Raw genomic sequence first — 22512 nt, forward strand, 5'->3', positions numbered from 1 at the left:
TCCCTGATGAGGAAATTTAAATTGTAGCATTGCTCGATGCTATGGGTATGGTTTCGATGGTCGCCGTACCATTTAGATTTGTCTTTACATCATATTTGGGTTGGACTAGGTCAGGGAGGACAAGAAGTCTAACGTGTAGGATCTTAATCAGGATAGTGGAGAGGGGTTCATGTAATGACAAAATTTGACTTTTGGAAAAGCCCGCTTACCTCCAACATTTGAGTTATTATTGTAATTATTATTATTTATACTGGTGGACCTAGGCTGGTTATTCTTATTTTGTACTTGGGGCGCAGTTGGTGCTATGACAATTTAGCCTACCTGAGTGATAATATTATTTATTTTCTTATTGTTATTACTGCCCTTAGGTTTTGCTTAGGATGGAGTGGCCACTGTCGGATTTTCAAGTTTCGCACTAGAGGCGGCGACCTTTGACCTTTCATATAGAGCAACTTGGTCAATCATTTAAAGGAGAAAGGTCTCTGTACATGGTTAAAGGAGTTCCGATAGAGAATTTTCCCGGAAAATGATCATTTGTGAGGCTTCAGAAAGTGCACAATCCACAACCTTTGATGCAGCCTCCCTGAATCGGTTTAGCAAAGACAGGGAACAACTTGCCTAAGTTTTGTTTTATTGCAACCAACTCCCTGTAGATCACTGGGTGTTGCTTCGGTCCTCGACACTGGTTGACAAAAGACACAATCATCAAGGGTTAGATCCGAATATTTGGATATTGTCTCTCATAGCCAAGTTAAGGGGTGTTCGAAAAGGGTGTATTGAAACATGACGGTATGGTGACATAGTTTCTCTTCGAGAGCAGGGACAATCAATAGGTAGGCGGTGATATCGTTTTCGAGGTCACCTTTTCCAATGAAATTTCGAGAAATACAAAACCCGTAGGAAGGGGTTCGACATCCCTAAGGACATCTTTAACATAAGACCTTGGTGGGAGTATATTGGGGATTCCAATCTTAACCAAGGTTTATTTAATTATGGATAATTGGCCTTTCAGTTGGGCGAGCTTAGCTAACTTAAGGGTCTTAACCTCAGTGGCTTGCTAGTTGCCCGAAAATGATGGCATGGTTTGAAGTGTAGGAGAGGTAGCCGATGTGGACTGCATTGGACTAGAAGCAAGGTGAGGCTAAGCCTATGAAGCGGCCAGAGCCGGGTTAGGAGGTGGCACAGACAAAGAGGCATGGGACAAGATGGCTGGAGCTAGATAAGGAGATAACACAAGCATAGGGACCCTAGTTGGAATGGCTGAGGCCGAGTAAAGAGATGGCGCTGGTAGAGGGGCCTGAGCCAGAGGATAATACGAGTAGGTAACCTAAACTAGTAGAGCTATGGGATCGTAAGCTGGAACTGACGATTGAAAGTGGACCACCGGTGTAGCTTGTGTAAGATGCCCCATATAAGGATGACTAGAGGCTAGTGGCATGGTCAGGGGAGGTGGAGCGTATTGATGTAGCTGGTTAGATGGGTAATGGGTTGACATAGGGGCTGAATAGGGCGCCTGCGTGTGGTAGTATGGAGCCAAGGTAGTCAAGACAGACTGCATCGATGGGTGGTGATGTATGGTTTGAGGAGGGTTAGGCCTAGGCCAAGGGTTGTGAGACAAATGTCATCGTGATCGAGCATGCACTATGGAAGGATTGGGATGAGATGTCTGGTGATGCTAGCTCATCAACAGAGTAGAGCTAACTTGACTGTGTTGGACAGGGGTAGAGGTGGTCCCCTGATCATGACTCAAGCAATGGCCTAAGACTCAAGATGGGTCGTAAGGCTCATCTAGGCTAGCACACCTTACAAAGGCCTTGATCGCAGGTAACTTTCTAAGTTAATTATATCCAGGGCGTGGAACTATGGACCCACTGGAGCAAGAGTTGGGCTGACTTAGAGTAGGGTAAACCCATGGAACATAGCCATAAGGCCCTACAAGTAAGGTCAGCTTAGGGGGTCTAGAAGAGGCGGTGGACTCAGTGTCTGAGTCATCATAGACTATAGACGTGACTGTTAAACCTAGGATGCACGAGCGTAAGCAATTTGAAATAACTTGACTTAAGACTATATGTTGGTTGAGTCTGGTGGGTTTCCTAACTAAGTAAAAAGCTGAAATCGGCTAAGGCCTTGATAGGTACACATCTAAGGTCTGGTTACAGTTGTCTACAGAGGCCGATCCTTACTATTATGGGCTTGTTTCATGGCCAGAGTTCCTTAGAGGATGCTTTGCTTCATCGCTGACATATTCCAATGTTCCGCGCATGAAATTAGGTTCCTGCACCACATAAGTGTTGGTGTTGGAATTCTTGAAAACTTGAAGATTTTAGGGTGTGTCTGAATGTGTGTGGGTAAGTGTGTAAGATCAACACTTAGTGGTGTGTGTGATTAGTGTGGTCAAATAAGCATATGCAGACAAGCATATCTATTTATACAAGAGATAAAGATAGAAATGAAAAGATTTAATCTAGTGAGATAAATATCAAATATTCTAGACTAAGCATATAAGGTTAAAGCAGATAGATTAAATCTAATCTAAACAGATAAAACTAGAGAATGCCTATGCCTATATTTTTTGTTTATTATTATTTTTATTAGAGAAAAGATAAATATATTTTAAAGAGAAATCTAAAACAAAGTTCCAAGCTTTGTGGATAAGGGTGAAACAGATAAGATAAAAAAAAAAAAAGGAGATATATTTCTAAACAGGTAAAACAAATAAAACCTAAGCCCTACCCTTATTCTTTTTTTTTTTTTTAATTTTTTTTAATTTTTTTTTAATGTTATTTTTTTTTTTTTATGAAATTATAGAACAGTGAAACAAGAAAAATAGAAACGCTAAAAAATTCACAGGAAGTTAAATCCACAGTAAGAACGGGCTGCCAGAAACTTTCTCAGCAGTCATGTTGCGCAACCCGACACGACCGTGTCATGCAAATTGGCATGACATAAGGCATTTCGCCCATCCCGATACAAGCTGTGTTCTGCAGAATGAGGGATTCAGGATTGAATTCTGGGGTCATTACAGGCGGTTTTCAACGTTTTTCAGTTTTTGTGGTTTTTGATTTTCAGTGAAAAAGCTATATTAAATTTTTATGAAGCATTTAAAGGTGTCACAGTACACAGATCTGAAGCTAAAGGGCCCACGGTGGCGCCAAACTATTTACGCTCAGATTTGGAGCGATCTTAGAGTGATATCAACTCAAATACCATGCAAAACGAGTTAAATTTATAGAATAAGAGAGAGGGGATCACTCAAATTATAGCTTCAAACGCATCATGGATCTTTATAGATCGGGTCTCCTTTTGAAATCACTACTAGAGCCACTTTTAAAAACTATGTATACGGCCTTTAAATTCTTCTAAAAGTTTTACTAAATCTAAGAATACAGAAATTACAGAGAAAAAGATAAAAAATGAAAGAAAATCACGAATTTTAAGGAGGAGCCACTTACCTTAGGGGCCTAAAGGTTTGGGCTCAAATCATGGTGCTCTTCTCGTGCCACCATCTCTTCTTTTGGATTCCTTTGCTTGCTGGAATTTACTGGATATAAGGTTCTTTTCCTTAGATCTAGGGTTCCTAAAGTTTAGAAATGGGCTATGGATATTAGATAAGACCTTACCTGATTTTTTATAAGGTTGGAAGATGGTTTTTCCTACTTTTTTAAGGGACATGGGGTCTCCTAATTTTTAATATGAAATTCGGGGTTTCTAGTATTGTTTGGAAGTTTTCCTAATTTTAAATTTATAAGATTTATCTAAGGGTTTTTCCTTTTTTTAAAAGATTTTTTGGAATTTATAATTTCTAGAGATTTTCCTATGTGGTATTTTTCTAATATATTATTTTATATTTTTATTATATTTTACAGGGGTATTTATAGGTTGAGCTAGGGTTATGGTTGAAAATAGACCAATCTAATCCAAGTTCCATATTTAATTAAAGATATTGAATTTTTATACTTTTCTTGGATATTCAGATTGTCACTGACTTAAGAATGTGTATCACCAAAATTTGGCAAAATTGCACTGCTCGACCCCATCGGGTTGAATGCTGTGTGGTCGCGCTGCCTGACGCTCAGCATCATAAGTGCTAAATAACCATTGATAAACCATTATAAATAAATCTTAAGGATAAAGTTAATCCCTGACCGGTCTTCATAAGTGCTGCTCTTTCTCCATAGGAAAGAGAACATTACAAAGAGTTTCTTTGCAAAAATAATGATGTGTCCGCTTAGATATACTAGGAAATACTTAAACTTAACCCTTATGTGGCAGCTCGGAAGCTGTTCATCAACTCAAAAGTCATGCTAGTTGAACAAGATCCGCGAAAGTCTGGACAATGACTCACCACAAATCGAAGCTGAAGTTGAGAGGTTGTGAGCGATGGGATTAATCCAAGTAGTAAAATACCCTACTTGGATAGCCAATATAGTTCCAGTGAGAATGAAGAACATGCAAGTTTGTGTATGTGTTGATTTTTGAGATCCGAATGTTGCCTGACCCAAAGATGATTTTCCTCTACCTAACACTGAAATCTTTGTAGACTTAGTAGTTAAGGCTAAGGTATTATCTTTCATGGAGGGATACCCTTGGTACAACCATATTAGAATGGATCTAGTGGAAGTAGAATTCACCGTCTTCCGGACACCCTTGGGATATTCAATTATCAGGTTACTCAGCCACATATCAAAGAGCCATGACCACTATCTTTAAAGACCTGCAATACAAGAAGGTTGAGTGTTATGTGAATGACAATCATTATGTCAGATGAGTGTAACTAGCACATTGAAGATATTTAGGAGATATTTGATCGATTGAAAAAATACAAGCTCAAGATGAACTTCTTGAAATGTGCCTTTGGCATTCAATCTAAAAAATTTATGGGATTCATCATGCGCCAAAGGGGTATAGAGATTGACCACACAATGATTACAACCATCTAAGAGATGCTGGTCTGGCCTTGTCCTCATCGTTCTAGGGACCCGGTCGGGATCCGGTGCAAGGACGCTCTCTCAAAAAATCTTTCGGCCCGCGAGTGTGCACGTTCTTGTGTGTGCGGATAACTATCAACAGTGAGAGAGAGATTTTGGTGGCGAGGGAGTTTAGGCACTTGTCTCTTTAGGTGGGTTCAGGAAAAGATATAGGCTTGGCTAGCCCCTCTTAGATCACTTAGGAAAGCTTCCCAGCCTTGTTGGCTTGATTTGGAGTTTGCTCCCTTTTCACTACACTCTGCATTGATTGGTCTATGCACCTTGTTTTATGAATATGAGATTGAGAGCCCATTAGTTTTGTTCCTTCGAGTGTAGGTTTTTGGGGTAATTTTCTTTTGGGTAGTTTAAAGGGCTTGGTTTGGGTTTCGGATAATTAGAGATAAGAGAGGGTAGATTATAGCAGAGAAAAGGTGGGTGGGGGGGGGGGGGGGGGGGGGGGGGGGGGTGGAAGAAGAGGACCACCCTTGAATCCGACACCCCTCCAGTGTGACTTTCCTTAGGAGGTATTACTGGTGCCTTATAAAAAAGGTACCAAGTGCAAGACTTGAGTACCCCGGAGGATTCAAGAGATGCAAGTTTGTAGAATACACCTCTAAAGAGCCCCCTAAGGATTAGTCCAAATGATAGAGTAGGAGGAGATGAGATGCAAGGAGAGAGAAGAAAAATGAAAGTAGGGAGAAAAGAAAGAGAAGGACCACTAACCGATTTGGCAAAATGAAAGTAAGAAAGAAGGGATAAAAGAAAAAGAAGGACCCCTAACCGATCTGGCAGCCTCCCAGCATTACCTCCCCTAGGAAGTATTACCAAAATCTACCAAAAAGATCCTAACCGAGAGGCCTAGGCAACTCGGAGGATTCAAAAGGACGCGAGTTTATGAGACAACCCATCTAGAATACGCCCTTGAAGAGCATCCTTGGGAGTGATCAAGGGAGAGAAGAGAGAGGGTGAGAAGTGGAAAGAAAGAGAGAGAAAGAAAATGAGTGTGTGAGAGGTAGAGGTGGGTGTAGAAAAATGAGATAATGAGAAAGGGGAAGAATGAGAGAGTGGGGGAGTGAGAAAGGGGAAGGGTGAGGGAGAGAGAAAAGAAAGAAAGGGCGGTCCAGCCACCTCCCTTTTAAGAGGGAAGAGAGAGAGAGAGATAAAAGAGGGACAGCCTAGCCGCCTCCCTCTCAAGAGAGAGAGAGGGAGAGAAGGGAGGGGCAGCTTGGCTGCCTCCCTCTCAAGAGTTAGAGAGAGAGAGAGAGAGAGAGAGAGAGAGAGAGAGGAAGTAAGAGGAAGAGAAAGGGAGAGAAGGGAGGGGCAGCTTGGCCGCCTCCCTCTCAAGAGTTAGAGAGAGAGAGAGAGGAAGCAAGAGGAAGAGAAAGGGAGGAAGAGAGAAAAAGATAGAAAAGAAGAGAGAGGAGAGAAAGTAACATGGTACCTAGGGTCGAGTCGGTGGCTTGAGCTCGATAGTTCGGTGTAGTCCCGATGTCCTTGTGAACTCCTTGAGTGAGACTAGGGTTTAGGTATAGAGAAGGCTAGGGTGTAGGGCTATGGTGTATGGGTTGGATGTGAACCTAGATGAGCTAGGGTGTATGGTTGATGGGTAAAGGATAGATAAGCTAAAGTGTATGGTTGATGGAGTAGGGAGTTTGGGTGTGAGGTGTAGGGTATGAGGTATGGTGTGTAAGGTGTAAGGAGTAGGGAGTATGGATAGGTGTGGTGTTGGGAGTAGGTTATGGTGCGTAAGGTATAGGGATTAGGGAGCATAGATAGGTATGGTGTATGAAGTAGGATGGGAAAAGTGGGGAGTATAGTCAACGAGTAGAGATTGGTGGTCCAAGGGGTAGTCCTCTCAATGTAAAATTATTCTCTCTCCTTTCTCTTGAAGTCAAAATGAAGGCACAAACACAAGAAAAATCTTGATCTTAATCAATAATTCATGCAATTCTTTCAACTTTTCCACTTATTTTCCCTTAGGGTTACAAATGAAGTAAAAGAACTTATGTAAGAGTCATCCCAAACAAGGGTGGGTACTCAAAACTATGCCTAATTGTCAAATAATACAATTAAAATTAATTTAAAAGGGAATTTTGTTTTTGGACCATAATGACCATTTTGCACCTCCATACTTTTGTGGAAATGACAAGACCGTACCTAGAAAGGGGCATCTTGCCTTCCATATGGTTCATACCCATTTTGGTGCTTTTCGATGACCTTCCGAGCGATCAAATGTCATATAAACGTTCGACTTATCGAGACGATTGATTTGATATTCATTTGAGGCTTGAATCGAACTTTGATGATGAACCTAAAATCCCACTAAACACATAAACTTGAAATTTTGTATCTTCGATCTTACATGTTTTGTTGCATTTTTTATCATCTTTCTTATCACAAATCGAAGGAGAGGTCATTATGGGTGTTTTGCAATGAAAACCCCTCGATTTGAAGTCCATCTGATCACTTTTTCTATTTTTGAAGGTCGTCAAAAAATGGGATTCTGACAATCTGAAAAATGTGCCTTATTCTGAGCTTCAATACAACATCTTTGCAACCTTTATTTTGAGAAAATAAGTACTCAAAACAAAGCCCTTCGAGTCATGAACGCAATTGACCCGGCCTTGAGGTTGTAGGAGTCTGAATTATTGAGACATGATCGTCGGAGTGACGACATATGCTGCTGGAATTTTCTGTAATTTTGTATTTTTTTAGCGAATTTCTCTCTAGTATTTCTCCTTATCCGGGAGTCCCTATGGCGTGTGCCACCTGTCAAAACATATTTCTTGATGAGAGAAACAACATAATCGAATTTGGGGTCTATTCGCTTCAAGACGAGAGAGAACCATGCTTCACAAGCTGCTCCTTTTTGAAAAACACAATTACTACGAATAGTAACTGGTTCAAAGGGGTTCAAGTGAATAGTAAAAATCTTACCATTTTTGGGCTAGAAAGGTTTGTTTGAGCTGAAATTTGGCAGGGTGATTGTTTTTTACCTTCTTAATCCATTGGTGGTGGTCCCACGATCGCTAAAGGTCTTTAGAGTAGAGGTCTAGCTATGGTGTACTGTAGACATGCTAGGAACTTGGGCCCAAAACTGATTTTGTACCTATTTCTTCTATTCATGTCCAAATTGGATGAAACATCGAGGGCATCCTTGGACCATCATAGGAGACTCATGTGCTTGATTTAGGGCGGAGAGGACATCCCTATCAGGACTCTTCAAAATGAGGCTTATTTTTTATAGTCCATAGGCGTGATTGGCACCTACAGGCCAGAGTCGCACCCACCTCCTCTTGAATTCTCTTCAGGGAATTAGTATGCAAAAAATACGCACTAACAACTTGCCCCAGCGAATGTCGTTATTTGAGAGGAGCAAGAAATGTGACATTTGGAACAAAATTGCCCAAGTTCATCTTTCGAATAACTATCAAGGCATTCTTTTTTTTCCAATATTTATTTTCTTCTTCCACATTGTCACCAACGTTGCCATGCCCCTTAGAAGAGGGTGGGTAATGGTTGCCTTCCCTTAAGAGTCGACTTGTGGCATTTTTTGTTCCAACAATTGAGGACCTTGCTTAAGGGCTTTCTTCCCAATCTATCAGAATCTGAATATGTCTGGCAGTTGGGGGCCTTGTTTAAGGGCTTCCTTCCCGATCCGTCAGGATTTCAGTCTATTGGTGGGGGCCTTCACTTGGATTTCTTCCCACTTTAGCAAGCATTAGTTAGACAGTCAAAGGCCCTTAATGGAGCATATGAATTGCTACACCAAGGTTTGGACCTATTTGATAGGAGGGGTGCCTCTTTGGGGCTTGAACCCCGATCTATCGGGCCTAGTCAAGGGCTTTTTGTTGGTATCTTGAAATTCTATACTATCAACAACTGGGAACCTTAGTATCTTTGGGGCTTGAATCCCAATCTACTGGGCTTAGTCATGGGCTTTTTGTTGGCCATCCCAAAATTCTAAACCATCAGCAATTGGGAACCTTAATAAGATAGTGACTCGTTGTGTCGGGGGTTATTAGTCTGACTTGAGAGTCAATAGCCTTTCGGGGAGCACTGATCCCTATTTGTCTGAGTGATTGCGCTTTGACTTTTTAAAGACGAAATCCTTTAGGCATGTGTCCTGTCTGGTTTTCCATATTTATGATATTTCTGATAGACACGAGCCCTTTGGAGGCTGACCCGTGTTGTTGGAGCTTTTCTTGAGCTCTTTCTGGTCTCAGTAGTAGGGTACCCTTTGAGGGGTATTGGTTTCCAAACTACTGAGTTTTTGTTTGCACTAGTTTTAGTTTTGCCAGTAAGGTACCCTTTTGAGGGGGCACAGTCGCCCGATCAGCCAAGCTTTTACATAAGAGTCAGTCGAAGCTGCTTGTGAGGGAGAGCACATCATCAACCTGCTTATTGGTCCAAGTGCTCTTTCAAGTTTTCACCTGAACTGTGTGGAAGTGGTGCAGCAGAATGGTTTTCACTGACTCCCTTTTTATTAAGCTCTTTTACCCGTGACTTCATGGTCACATCTGCTTGAAACCATTTTTACTCATGGTGCCCCTTCGAATTTTCACCATGTCAGGTTTTCTTCGTTTTGGCTTTTTTACCCATGGCTTCATGGACATGTTCCCCTGAAACCATGATTGCTCAGGGTGCCCCTACGGGTTTTCACCATGCCCAGTTTTTTTTTCTTTTCAGCTATTTTACCCATGGCTTCATGGCCATGTCCCTGTGAAACCATTTTTATTCATGGTGCCCTTTCGGGTTTTCACCATGCCTAGTTTTTTTTTCTTTTCGACTATTTTCCCTATGGCTTCATGGCCATATCGGCTTATATTTTTCATTTTCCCGATATAAATGTGGTTAAATGCATGATGAATGATGGGAAGGTCCTGAATGATGGGAAGGTCCTCCTATTAGTTGTAGAGGTGGAAGAGTGGATGTAGGCTAGGTTTGAGGCTCATTTGGGGCTATGAGGGCCCTAGGTGAGGCTCAGTGGGGATATAACTGGATTGGGTAAAAGCGTTCATTCACGATCTTAAATGATGCGCAATGCAAGGTGAAGGTGTCGAGTTAATCCATGGTGAAGTGCTCCATCTAAGTGACCACTCAAGGGTTTGAATGGTACATGCGAGGTGGGACTCATTGGGGTGGACTCACTGTGAGAGGGAGCGCTCATTCATGGTTTGATGCTCGATAAGTGACAAAAGGTGTCGAGTTATTTGGGGTAAAATGGTCAGGCGGAGGTGACCATTCCAGAGTTTAAATGATGCCTGAGGTAGGGCGAAGGCATGACTAGACTGACGGTTGTTTTATGGGGTGAAGTAGGGATTCATTGGGGGTGATGAGTGGTACAACTCTTTGGGGGGGGGGGGGGGGGGGGGAGTGGTACATTCGTAAAGGTTGCAACTCAACTGGGGAGTGAGGGTCCTACGAGGCGACTGGGACTCTTATGGTTAGTGAGTCCAATGGTAGGTAGTGCTTGAAGTAATGATAGATGGTGATATGAGTTGATATAAAATGAGTGAGTGGAGCTATAAGTGGGGGTGAGATGAGTGGTGATATGAAATGAGAGAGTGGAGATATGAGAAAATGGAAGTGCCCGGCAGCTAAGCTGCCTCAAGCCCTTGCTTAGGTTGTTCACGGAGCAACCATCCATTCTTGCTTACGTCGAGAAGATCATAAAGGAGCTTAAAGATGACTTGGAAGTTCGGCAGTTCATTTCACATCTCCCTTGTATGAAATAATGAATATAAGTAACAAGGCATTTACAATTTCCTTAAAACTGTTTGATCCCCAAAAATAAAATAAAGCTATATCTAGACATCATGATTATTGAAGTTCTTTTGAGTTTGTGTCCATTTCACATTTCAAGTTAAAATCATACCAACAGGCCCTCAAAACATGTCATGTAAGAAATCCTGCTCAGATGAGTATAAAACCTTTTCTGGGACATAAAAAGGGTTCAAATAACCCACAAGCTGAAAATCGTGAACTTAAATTGAAAAGATGAAGAAATTAAATTTTCACCGCAGTTTTTAATAGTATACCCAGCCTAGAACAGAGACGAAACCCAAGCTTTGTTGATGGATGGTTCAGTATATAAGGGGATCATCTCCAATGGCTTGGGGATCATGTGGATAAGAATGAACATTCAAAATTCAAATATAAATAAGAAAAAAGTTCATATAAGGTGTCAGCCTTATGCTGTATGAGTAAAGTGCGCCTAAAAAACCCATTAGAGAAGGTTGTTCCTATGCTGGAAAATCCTCAAATCGATCATCTAGACTTCAAGATTCATAGACATGAAAAAATGGAATTTCTAGTCCGAAAAATAGTTCGTCTTCTAACACATTATTTGGACCGTTCATATTCAAGATTTCCAAGTGTTTATAGATCTACTTAATCATCACAATTTTTAGAACTTTAAATTTCATAATTAGGGGTAACAATAGATTTTCATATCATCGCATGGCTCTGGGGCACCGAAATTCGTGGATTAAGTTTTCAACGAGGTAATATGGAAACTTGAAGTTATCCCTCCTAAACTACTCTGGTATATGGATAAGCCCGAATTTTGGTCATAATGATCCTCAAGTTGTGTTCTTTCATACTTTGGGAATCTTAGAATCAAAATAGGAACCATCTGAAAGTGATCCAAGCAAAAAGAAGCAAAATAAAAAGAAGCGAAACTATAGTAAAAACTTGTATAATTTGAATTCAAACTCAAAATAGTTCAAATTTGAATGGAATAAACTCCAAAACCTCCCAAATCTCTCTCCAAACATCGGCAACTATCAGATTGAAGGATGAACGGCTCAAGATCAAGCAATGATTAAGAGATGCGTGAGTCTAGTCTAGGCATCCTTTTTCCTATTTTGAGTAAACTCTTTGCATCTACAACTTTGATCAAAGGTGCTTCATACTTATACAAATGGATTTGAATATAAATAAAACAAGTTGCTTACATATTTTGAGTAAACTCTTTGCATCTAAAACTTTGATCAAAGGTGTTTCATGCTTATACAAATGAATTTGAATATAAATAAAACAAGTTGCTTATCAGCATTTGAAACTCCTCATTGAATCCTAAATTTGATTGAAAAGGTTCTTAGTTTCGTATAATCAGAAGTGAATTTGATTTTCTCAGCAATGTGTGCTATGGTTTAGCCATGGGGATCTGCTTCTTCTCTTAGACATGATTTTGGGCAAGTCCCTTTTCTCATGACATTAAATCCTTAAAAGAAACCTTCTTCTTTAACCTTAGTAAACATAACAAATACAACTTCTGCCACCAAAGTCAAGAGAAAAAGTTAAAAGAAACCCATCCTCTCTTTTTTTAACATTAACAAGATATTTCCATTAAAGAGGAAAAACATTGTATATACAAGACAAGAAGAAATACATCAAAATAAAGAGGTAAATCACCAATGATGGTTTGTGAACACCTCCCTTAGCTAAAGTATTCACTTCCGAACTAGCTTGTTGAAAACAATGGTACATATCTGCACTCAAGATATGCAGAATATCCCAGTCAATCTCCAAGGCATTCTTGCCTCACCTGTACTCCATGCAATAATATTCGTCGAATCTCCTTCTATAATATAACCTCCCTCAAATCTTGATAGAACATCATGTCCAAAAGACCTCTAGCCTCTTCTTCAATGACAGTAGTGACACCACACGGGCTAGAGTACGAACAAACAATATGACCATTAAAAGAACCCCATCCTTAAAAGAACTAAACTTTTGTGCCTATAGAATACTTCGATGAATCTTTCAGTATCAGTTAAAAAACCCTCTTGCAAACATTGAAAGAAACATTTAAACATTAATTTTTATGATTTGAATTTTTTGTTGCTGGATTTTATTTTTATTTTAATCTTATCTTGGGATATAATGATAATAGAACTTTAGATGTCACGTTGTGACACCAGCCACCTTGACCACAATTGCCTAAAGCTAGTTCTTCGGTTCTCAGAAATTATGGTAATATTTTAGTATTAATTGCAATTTTTTGGGGACTAACCTAATTTTTATGGGATAGCATATTATGATACCACTTATTTTGGGTACAAGAAGATCACAATCACTTTCAGCAATTAAATGTGAAATCAAATCGATGAAAGTGAGTCACAACATCTGAGAAATTTTGTTTGACTTTGTGCCCAAACAATGGTACATTCCCAACTACGCGATTTTAAATCTAAAAGTCTCCTTATGTCAAAACCAAATTAGCTTATTATACACATTTCCAATTTTTATATGTTAGGGGAAAAATGAAGTATGCTAAATATTTGCGGATATTTACAAATTAGGGGATATTTACAAATTGCAATTATTTGACTTTTCATTTTTAAGAAGTATACTAAATATTTGCGGACATTGTGACTTTGTGTGAGCCATTTCACGCTGCAATTTGTCTCAAGGAGTTGGTTGAGCCTCCTGGTATAATGGTTTTACTTTCTTGAACTGTGACATAATAGTCTTACTTGTTCCTTTTCTTAATTTGTTATAAGCCAAGGAAAGTGTGCCCTATGTTTCAGCATGTGGGTTAGGTGATTCAGCATCCTAGAGAGAGAGAGAGAGAGAGCATTATGTTTAACAACCGTAGATGGTCATTTTGAATGTTCACCAATCCGGATGAGGATTTTGGAACTAATCCACTTTGTATATTTTTGTTTGTCAAATATTACTTCTCTCTCTCACACACATGCTCTAAGTCTTAACTTCATTTGCTCTCTCATATGCTGTTAACCTGCAATCAAATTTTCCAACAATATATTGATTGTGGTCTCATATTTTAATATTATATTTCACAAAATTCATGTTCAATTCACAACATAATTGTGAAATTTAACATTCATTAAATAGATATAATCTCTTAAAATCTCTCATGAAAAACAAGTAAACAAAATGGAGAGAGAAAAGGTTGCTGGGAAACAAAGGTAGGCGTGTCTCTTTATAACCCCTCGTGATTGCTTATTTATTATTTCTTTATTGGATAGAAGTGCGACACATCACATGCAAGAAATTAGAGAAAAAGAAACCAACTTATTAATAATCAATTTTTTAATTTAGATATATGACTTCAAATGAGATAAATATAAAGTTAAAGCTTTCATTTTCATAGTCATTCATCCATTATGTTTCTACTCATGAAGTGAATCTCAACAAATGCCATACCCACCTCTTGATTATTATTAGAAAAATAATAACTCAAGTGGCCCATTATGGCTATATGCCACTTTTTACAGCCCACTTCTTTGGTCATCAAGCATCATTTTCCCTAAGGTTTTAAATGATAAATTTAGTTACTAGGCAAGCACTTGGAAAGACATTAAAAAGAAATTTTTTATTTATATATAGAAGTGAGCTTGGGGATTTATGGAAGAGATAAAGGAATATGATTTGAAGTCGAACTAAAGTGAAAGAGACTAATCATTGGTTGTTGGAAATTTTTGTAGATTTTTTTTTTTTGTAGTATACGATGAGGTCATTTATCTTTGGTACGAGGTGGTCACAATTAATCTTTGATCATTGGATGTGAAATTGGGTGGTTATATTTATTGTATTTACCAAGCTCAAAGTTTAAATTTTTTTTTTTCAAACTCTGTGACACATCCAAACTATCAAATTTATATCGGATGATTAGCAATGATTGTGACCTCCTTATATAAAAACCAAATGGTTTCATTGTAAACAATCCCTTGAGAAAATGTCCTGCGTACTTTATATCTCACACTTGTGTCCCTTTTTGGGTTTTGATTGGAACTCCGAGTTCCTACCAGGGTTATTTCTTTCTTTAAGTTCTAACATGAAATTTTGTTAAAAAAACGGGTTGGAAGTTGGAGATCCAACCCTGCAATTCCAAAAGAAATACAGATTCGGTCAGAACTTCATGTTCCTAATAAAATAAAAAATAGAACATGATTGGAACTCCATATTTTGTGACAAAGTTTTCTACAAAACATTCATGTAAAAAGATCGGGTCGGAAGTTTAAGATCCAACGCAGTTAGGTCGAAAAAATAGTTACAAGTTTTAAGATCGGAACAAAATTTCATGTACAAGAACTACTTTTTCTTAATGTTAGAACTTGGAATTTTGACTCAGAAGTAAGCCTAAAAAATAATGGGTGCGGTTTGTATAGAGCCAAGGCTGTAAAAAAACAATCAAAGTAAAGTGCACCTTCAAATAGTGTCGAGAAATGTGGTTTCGATACTGGAAATCTTTGTAATTGTCTTTAAATCTATTTTCATCATTAAATTTAAAATTTAAAGCTTAAAAAATAGTATAGATTGAGTAGATCTATAAAAACTTGAAAATTGATTTATAATCATTTTACTAAACAAGTAAGCACAAATTTTAAAATTTGTCTTATAATATCATCTGATTTAAAAAATCTAATTTACAATTATAACAAAAAATAGTACTTTATATCAATTATAATATAAATAAATTAATACATAAAATATAAGATTTGATTATTAATATAATTAGGATAATTATTAATATAATATTCTAATAAACGTGATTCAAAAAACAAGGGTATGACCCTCAAAATAAATAAATCTAATGTGTAATAATTAATGTGGATAAAAATATGTAATTTAAAAATAGAAATTTACAATCATATTTTAATAATATTAAAAAACTAAATAAATAAATTCATACCTGCAATATGGAATAATTGATAAAGCAACTTGAAAATAAATTCTGTAATGGTATGAGCTAGTGTTAATTTTTTCTCTTAAAATATCCAATATCCCATAAACTATCTTTTAATGGTCAATAAACTAGTATTGGTGTTATTTTTTGCCTTTATAATATCCCATGAGTTAGTAATATATATTTTTCAGTCCCAATTAGCTAGAATCTAATTGCCTAATATTAATCCGATACTTCCATGAGCTTTTTGTTTCTGGTAAGTATAATCCCATAAAGGCTTTTCTTTGGGCAAGTTAGAACACGTTTTGAAATCTTCAGTAAGACATTGTATAGTTTGTCTCACATCGAATAGATGCTGGAGGAAAACAACTTATAAAATGGTTATTCCAACTCTAAGGGGTGTTCATCGATGGGATGCGGTGCACTGAGTGTGATGCAAGGTCCATAGAAAGATGATGCCACATTGCTTAACCGCAGAGCCACATGGTAGAGATGCAATGCCTAGTAAAGTGAGGTGTGACGCTAAGGGGCGTGAGGTTAGCCCAATACGTCAATTTTTTAATAAATTTTTTTTATAAAAAGGTGGATCAAGTTGGATCTTGTTTTTAAGCTAAAATTGGGACAAGCTGGGCGATTCTCAATCCGAATTATCCGATTCTGGATCAGGTCACCAGCTTTGAACATTGCTTGAAATAAACAAAAAAATAACCAAAAGTGATTCTTACTTGCTGCCACTAATTATTTCTTTTATTCAATGAATAAAACCAACAAAATATAAATAAAAAACATAAAAAATAAAATATTGTAAACCCTAAAGAAAGATACTAAAAGATTATCTCAATCGGACTTAGTAAACCCTACACCGGGTCTCTTCCTCCAATGATGTATGAGATTAATAGACTTTCTCGGATCTTCCAAATATGGAAAAGTTATGGCTAACCCCTTTACAAAACATGAGAGGATATGACTATTTTAACCAAACCTAGGCCTCAATGCCTTGGGTAGTCTCCTATGAGTGGGGCATGCCCACCTCTATGGTCTCTTATGGGGGGCGAGCCCTTATCTCTCTTTTTGAGATATGAGACCTCGAAGAGAGAGAGAGAGAGAGAAGACCTTCCCAAAGGGCGGCGTGCCACCCCTACAGGAATATTAGAGAGAGAGATGTTTTGTGTAGAGAAGGAGTGGTGATGATGCCCTTATTTATAAACCTACGAGGGAGATAAAGTTTCTTTAGGAATAGTCATTTTATAGATTGATCCGATTATATTGATCTTATGAGACATGTGGGGTGAGAGATCCAAGTAATTCATTCCTTCAGTATGCCATCATGATTCAAAAGATAATGCAGAAACTTATCATTCAGTTTTATAAACCTTTATCCTTAAATTAAAAGATATGAAAAATACCTAATTATATTTATTTTAGAAATTCAATCTCCTTAGGACTCCATAAAGCATATTCATATTTGTTTTAGAAGTCCAATCTGCTTAGAACTCCATAAGGCATATTTCTTTTTAGAAATATATTTCAGAAAAGGATTCTACAAAACACATTATCCAAAATAAAGAGGACTACCACTTTTAAGTGGGGCACAACTATCTAGGGCACCCATAGTGGGCCCCACAAAAATCCCAATGGGGTTTTGGATGGGTCCCCCATGGGCCCCCATATTTTAGATTAATTTTAAAATAATAAAATTGAATTTTAGTAGTTGAGAAATAAACTTCATTTTTCTCTATATTTAAATACTGAAAATTGAATATTTTTAATTTATAAATTTATTTTATAAAAATAAAATATCAAGAGTCTCACAAAAATTTAAATAATGATTCTAAACATCAATTAACATCAAAATAAAGAAAACCAAATAAATTTTATGAGAATAGGATCATTCTAGGTCTAGGAATTAATATTTCTGAAGCACTTTATCTTTGACTTTGGGCTATAATCCACATTTGTTTTATTAAACTGGCCTAGCAATTCCCATGACCTTCAGATTACTGTAGGGGTTCATGATTGAGTTACCAAAATTAGCCAATAAGCAATGAGATATAATATCAGTTTATGGATTACAAGTTCTCTCTTAGAGATAAACCCATGGTCACCAAGATCTGATACAACCACAACTCTATGGTGCATAAGGGTAATCTCTCTCACATGTGCACGTTGCACCCTCAATAGTATCTTGCTTTCTTGATATAACCATCATATGCACACACCGAGTGATCGTTCAGTGATGAGGCTTTGGCCCTCATCTCTATAGGCCAACCATGATACCCAAGGGTCACATAGTTCCTCACTCCTATAGGCAACTCCGACCTCATTAAGGGATAACCTATAAACCCTTATCAGTTTTATTCTATACCCAGGTATTCAAGACTTTTTCAACTCGATTAGTCTAGCTCGTCAAGCCAAGTTTGAGTTTCGGCAAATAGCATTTGCCTTTCTCAATCTCTCTGGACCATAATCTGTTGGTCTCTAAAGAGTATATTTTCTTGGTCCCAAGGGCCATACTCCCATTGGAGTTCTTCGTTCTACTATATCATATATAAAAAACATTTATATAGAGCCTAGGCTCTAAAAAATTAAATTAGGGCCTACCTAAAAAATTTGACTAGAAGATGCTGCTTTGATGCCTAAATGTTCTCAAATTGATCATCTCGACATCAAGATGTATGGAAATGAGAAAAAAAATTAAATTTTAAGCTTTGGAAACAGTGTATCTTGTAATGCATTTTTGAACCATCAATTTTTAAGATTTTCAAGTTTTCAGAGATCTACTCAATCTACACTATTTTTGAAGCTTTAAATTTTATAATTACAAATGAAAATATATTTTAAGGCTGTCACACAGATTTTCAGTATTGAAACCATATTTCTCAATACTATTTGAAGGCGGGCTCTACTTTGAATATTTAGAGCCTCGTTTCCTTACAAACCACACTATCAGATATTGATTACATGCTCTCGTAGGGCTTCTAATAGCCACATAAATCCAATAGTGCTGATATGGGGATAATTGTCTCCTTTATTAGAAAGGCTTACAATATCAAATTGATATTCTACTTTTGCAGTTCATCATGCAAAAAGGGTCAATTAAAAAATCAAATGGGAAATAAAACGAGATATAGAAAAGGGTAAACAAATTCAATTATTTGTAAAGCAAGTAAAGTGTGGTGATTCGAGTTAATGGGTATTCTTCTACATTACATTTGGCTCTTCAAATTTGTCTTGCTACTCCACTTTGCTTACCATAAATATACAAAACACCACAAATATTTTAAGACGGCATTTTTCGTTTATGAAATTTTTGAAAGAAAAAAGAATTTAAGGCTCATCTGCTCCACGAAAGCTATTGAAAACTCTTTTACGAAATTTAAAAATCTAAGTCCTACTTTAATCCCGGGAAAATTTTGTATGGAAACAAGAAAAGAAAAATATTTTCTCTAAAATAGGCTTTTGCTATTTGGATGGCATCTAGATACATCCTGAAAGAAAATTTTCTACCTAGAAAAAGTGTTAAATGCAAGAATAGAGATGAAAACATGATAGAGATACAGAGAGAAGGAAATAGCTGGGGCAAGATGGAAGTAGAAATTGATTTCTATGAATAAGAGAGAGATAAGAAATAAAGGTTTAAGGATTTTTTTGGCATGAAGACAAAGATGGGAAAAGATTGGCCTTCTTTGTCCCGGGCCCAACAATGCTCATTTTGTTTTATTTTTTTGTTCGGCTCCATAGCAAACTATGATTGGGAAACTATTTTTTTAGCTTATGGGGAGAAAAATAATCTCTCTATTTTGAGCTCAAAATAAATAAAACAATTTCTAATAAAAATTTGCGCCCCAGATTTTGGATTCAAAGGGGCACAAATGGACAATCTTAGAAAATTATTTCTTGATAATGTTTTTCCTGAGATCCAAATCACTTCAAAATAGGGTAGAAATAGTCCAAATCAACTCTGGCCCTAGTCCCATTAGGGCTGGCTCTAGCCCAGCCCGGCCCTGTTGTTGGTGGCTGCAGCCCAAGCACAGACTGGCCCTGTCTCGGGCCATGGTGGCCCTGCCCTATCTCAACTCTCGGACCGTATTTTGTGGCCCATGCTAGTTTTTAGGGCCAGGTCAACCAGCTCAAAAATAAACCATGAGAGAGAAATTGAATATTTTTAATTTCGGGGTGAAAAAATTTCCAAACTATGAACTCTCAAATTTTTTCTATTTTGCTTTTAGATTAAACAAATTTCTGTAGGGTTCATCTAGGGATCCAACATCACCTTTTTTTAATCAAATTTAAAATGATTGGCTTGAGAAATGAGACAAAAATTGCAAGAAAGGGGATAGGGTTTTAGGGTTCGCCGATGGGGTGATTCTTATGAAAAACATTGCCCAAAAAGTAAGTTTTCACCAAAAGCATGATTTTTTGCTGGGCTTAGATATGGATTAAATGCTATTAAAAATAATAAATATCATTTTTCCTTTTCTTTTCCCATGTGCAGACCGGGCCCCGTGTACCTTCCGGATCCAAGCTTAACCATGAATGAACCTAAACATGTATTGAAAAACTATAATTGAAATAGCCTCTCTTTATAATGATAATGAACAAGCAGTTATAATACTCTTTCTAAATTGTGTAATTATATAATGGGAAAAGTTTATATAGAGCATAGGCTCTAAACAATAAAATTTGAGCCTACCTCAAAACTTTCACTAAATGAGGTTGTTTTGATGCCCAAATATCCTTAACTTGATCATCTCGACGTCAAGATGCATAGACATAAGAAAGCAGTGGATTTCAAGTTTTGAAAATAGTGTATGTTGTAATGCATTTTTGACCATCAATTTTCAAGATTTTCAAGTTTTCAACTTTATTTTCGTATGAACTAAATATGATTGAATTTTTTAGATTTTCAAAATTTGAAATTTACAAAATAAAACTTTCGGACTTTGAAAGTCTGATTTTTTTGTATGGCAATTTCAAACCTTGAAATTCCAAATTGTTTTATTTATTTATTTATTTCGGATCCTAAAGATCAAAAAATAAGGCAATTTTGGAAAAATATTTTGGGCCTCCTGAGAGCAGGTATACATTTAATATCCAAAATTTTGAATGTAATAAGTACAAATTTTAGGTAAAGTGGTAATAATGTTTAAAATAACATATGTATATGTAATTTTCCCGATATAATAAATTCTACTAGTTTCTACAACCATGTGAAAAAAGAAATCTTCCACCCCATGTCCAAAAACGTCTATTAGGATGTGTTTCTCATTCAGTGTAAAGGTTCAAATTTTGCAATCCCACTAAAAATAAAAAAGGACAGCAGAATTTTTAGGAAAAGAGAAAAATAGTTGATATTTTGAATCATATTAATTTCTTTTTTAATAAAAGGATAATTACCAAAACTCGGTTCAAAATGATTTTCTAAAGACTGCCTTTTTGGCAAATATTTTTAAAATTCATGATTTTTAAAATAATTTCAAAAAACCACATACCTTCAAAAAATGATTGTGGCCAAATTATACTATATTCAGAAATACTTTTGAAAAAGGCTGCCTAAAATTTACCTTCAAATTATTGTATGTAACTTGTACTTAGGTCTCTTGCCTACTGGAGAAAACCCCCTTCTCTCTCTTTCCATCTTCTGCATTGCTTTGCATTTAATCTCCCAATGTCTTACATATAATACAAGTGACAAGTATTAATGATGATATAGAGTTTGATTATTTAAATTAGGAATAAAGTTTTAAACATGGATTTACTCTTAAGGATATGCTTTTAAATTTCTATGTCATTCAGGTACTTTCTCAAAAAAAATGTTACAAAGTTTCCAATTCTATGTCATTCAGGTACTTTCTCAAAAAAAATGTTAAAAAGTTTCCAAGCTATCCCTGGGTATTAGGAAGCTATTTACCCTATAGATGCCTTAACCAAATGATGGAAGTAATATTTTGGGGTGTAAAACTACCAAAGTACTCGAAATTGTTCTGGCTTGCAAACACCAAATGGGGGCAATTATGAGAATTTTTAATATTTTTTTGAGAAGGTACCTTATTGATATAAAAATTTAAAAGTATACTCTCGAGTGTAATTTTATTTATTTTTATCCTCTTTAGTGAGATATTGTAAATGGTTTCAACGTTTTTTTTTTTTATATATACTCACTTTCTAAGTCCAATTTTTTATGCAAATCTCAAAAGTTTTTGGTTACATTGTAAAAAATCTCAAAAGTTTTTGGTTACATTGTAATTTTTGGGTGACACTTTTACTCCATTTTCTTATAAAAGTTGGATTAATACCAATTTTGAATCCCTTGGATTTTGTTCTCGTTATTCCGGTTAGGCGATTTGCCAGTAATGAATATCGAATGAAACACGTATATTCACTAAGGGAGAATAAATAAGACTATGAGTTCTGAATTATTAGATGCAGCTCCTTCCTTTTTAATTTTTATAAAAATCTTTCTTTCTCTTTCCTTCTCTAGATAACGAATCTAGAATCTCATCTTTAATCAAATAAACAAATTTGATTAAACAAATTTGTTTAATCAAATAAACAAATTTAATCAAATAATCAAATAACCTAAAACTTTGGCTAAGGGAATTCTAATACATATAACGTTGAACTATAGGACTATAAGCCCTAGTGCAACATATACAACTTCAGCCACCAAACTTGGCTTCACCGTTATTACACATGTACCCGAGAGATGGGTCCTCGCTTCAAGAAAGAGTTTACAAGCGCGCAAGGCAATGGAATGCCTGCGAATGCTTTGCATGGCTCAATGACTGCTCCAATGTCATCCGGGCATAGCTAGAGACCTAGTTCTTGCTGACTAAATTCAAATTTCTTTGATTATGGAGAAGCAGGAATTTCTCTTCTGAATTT

Source organism: Amborella trichopoda, chromosome 12, assembly GCF_054954075.1.
Source record: "Amborella trichopoda isolate Santa Cruz 75 chromosome 12, AtrichopodaSantaCruz75HAP2 v2.0, whole genome shotgun sequence".
Lineage (NCBI taxonomy): Eukaryota > Viridiplantae > Streptophyta > Magnoliopsida > Amborellales > Amborellaceae > Amborella > Amborella trichopoda.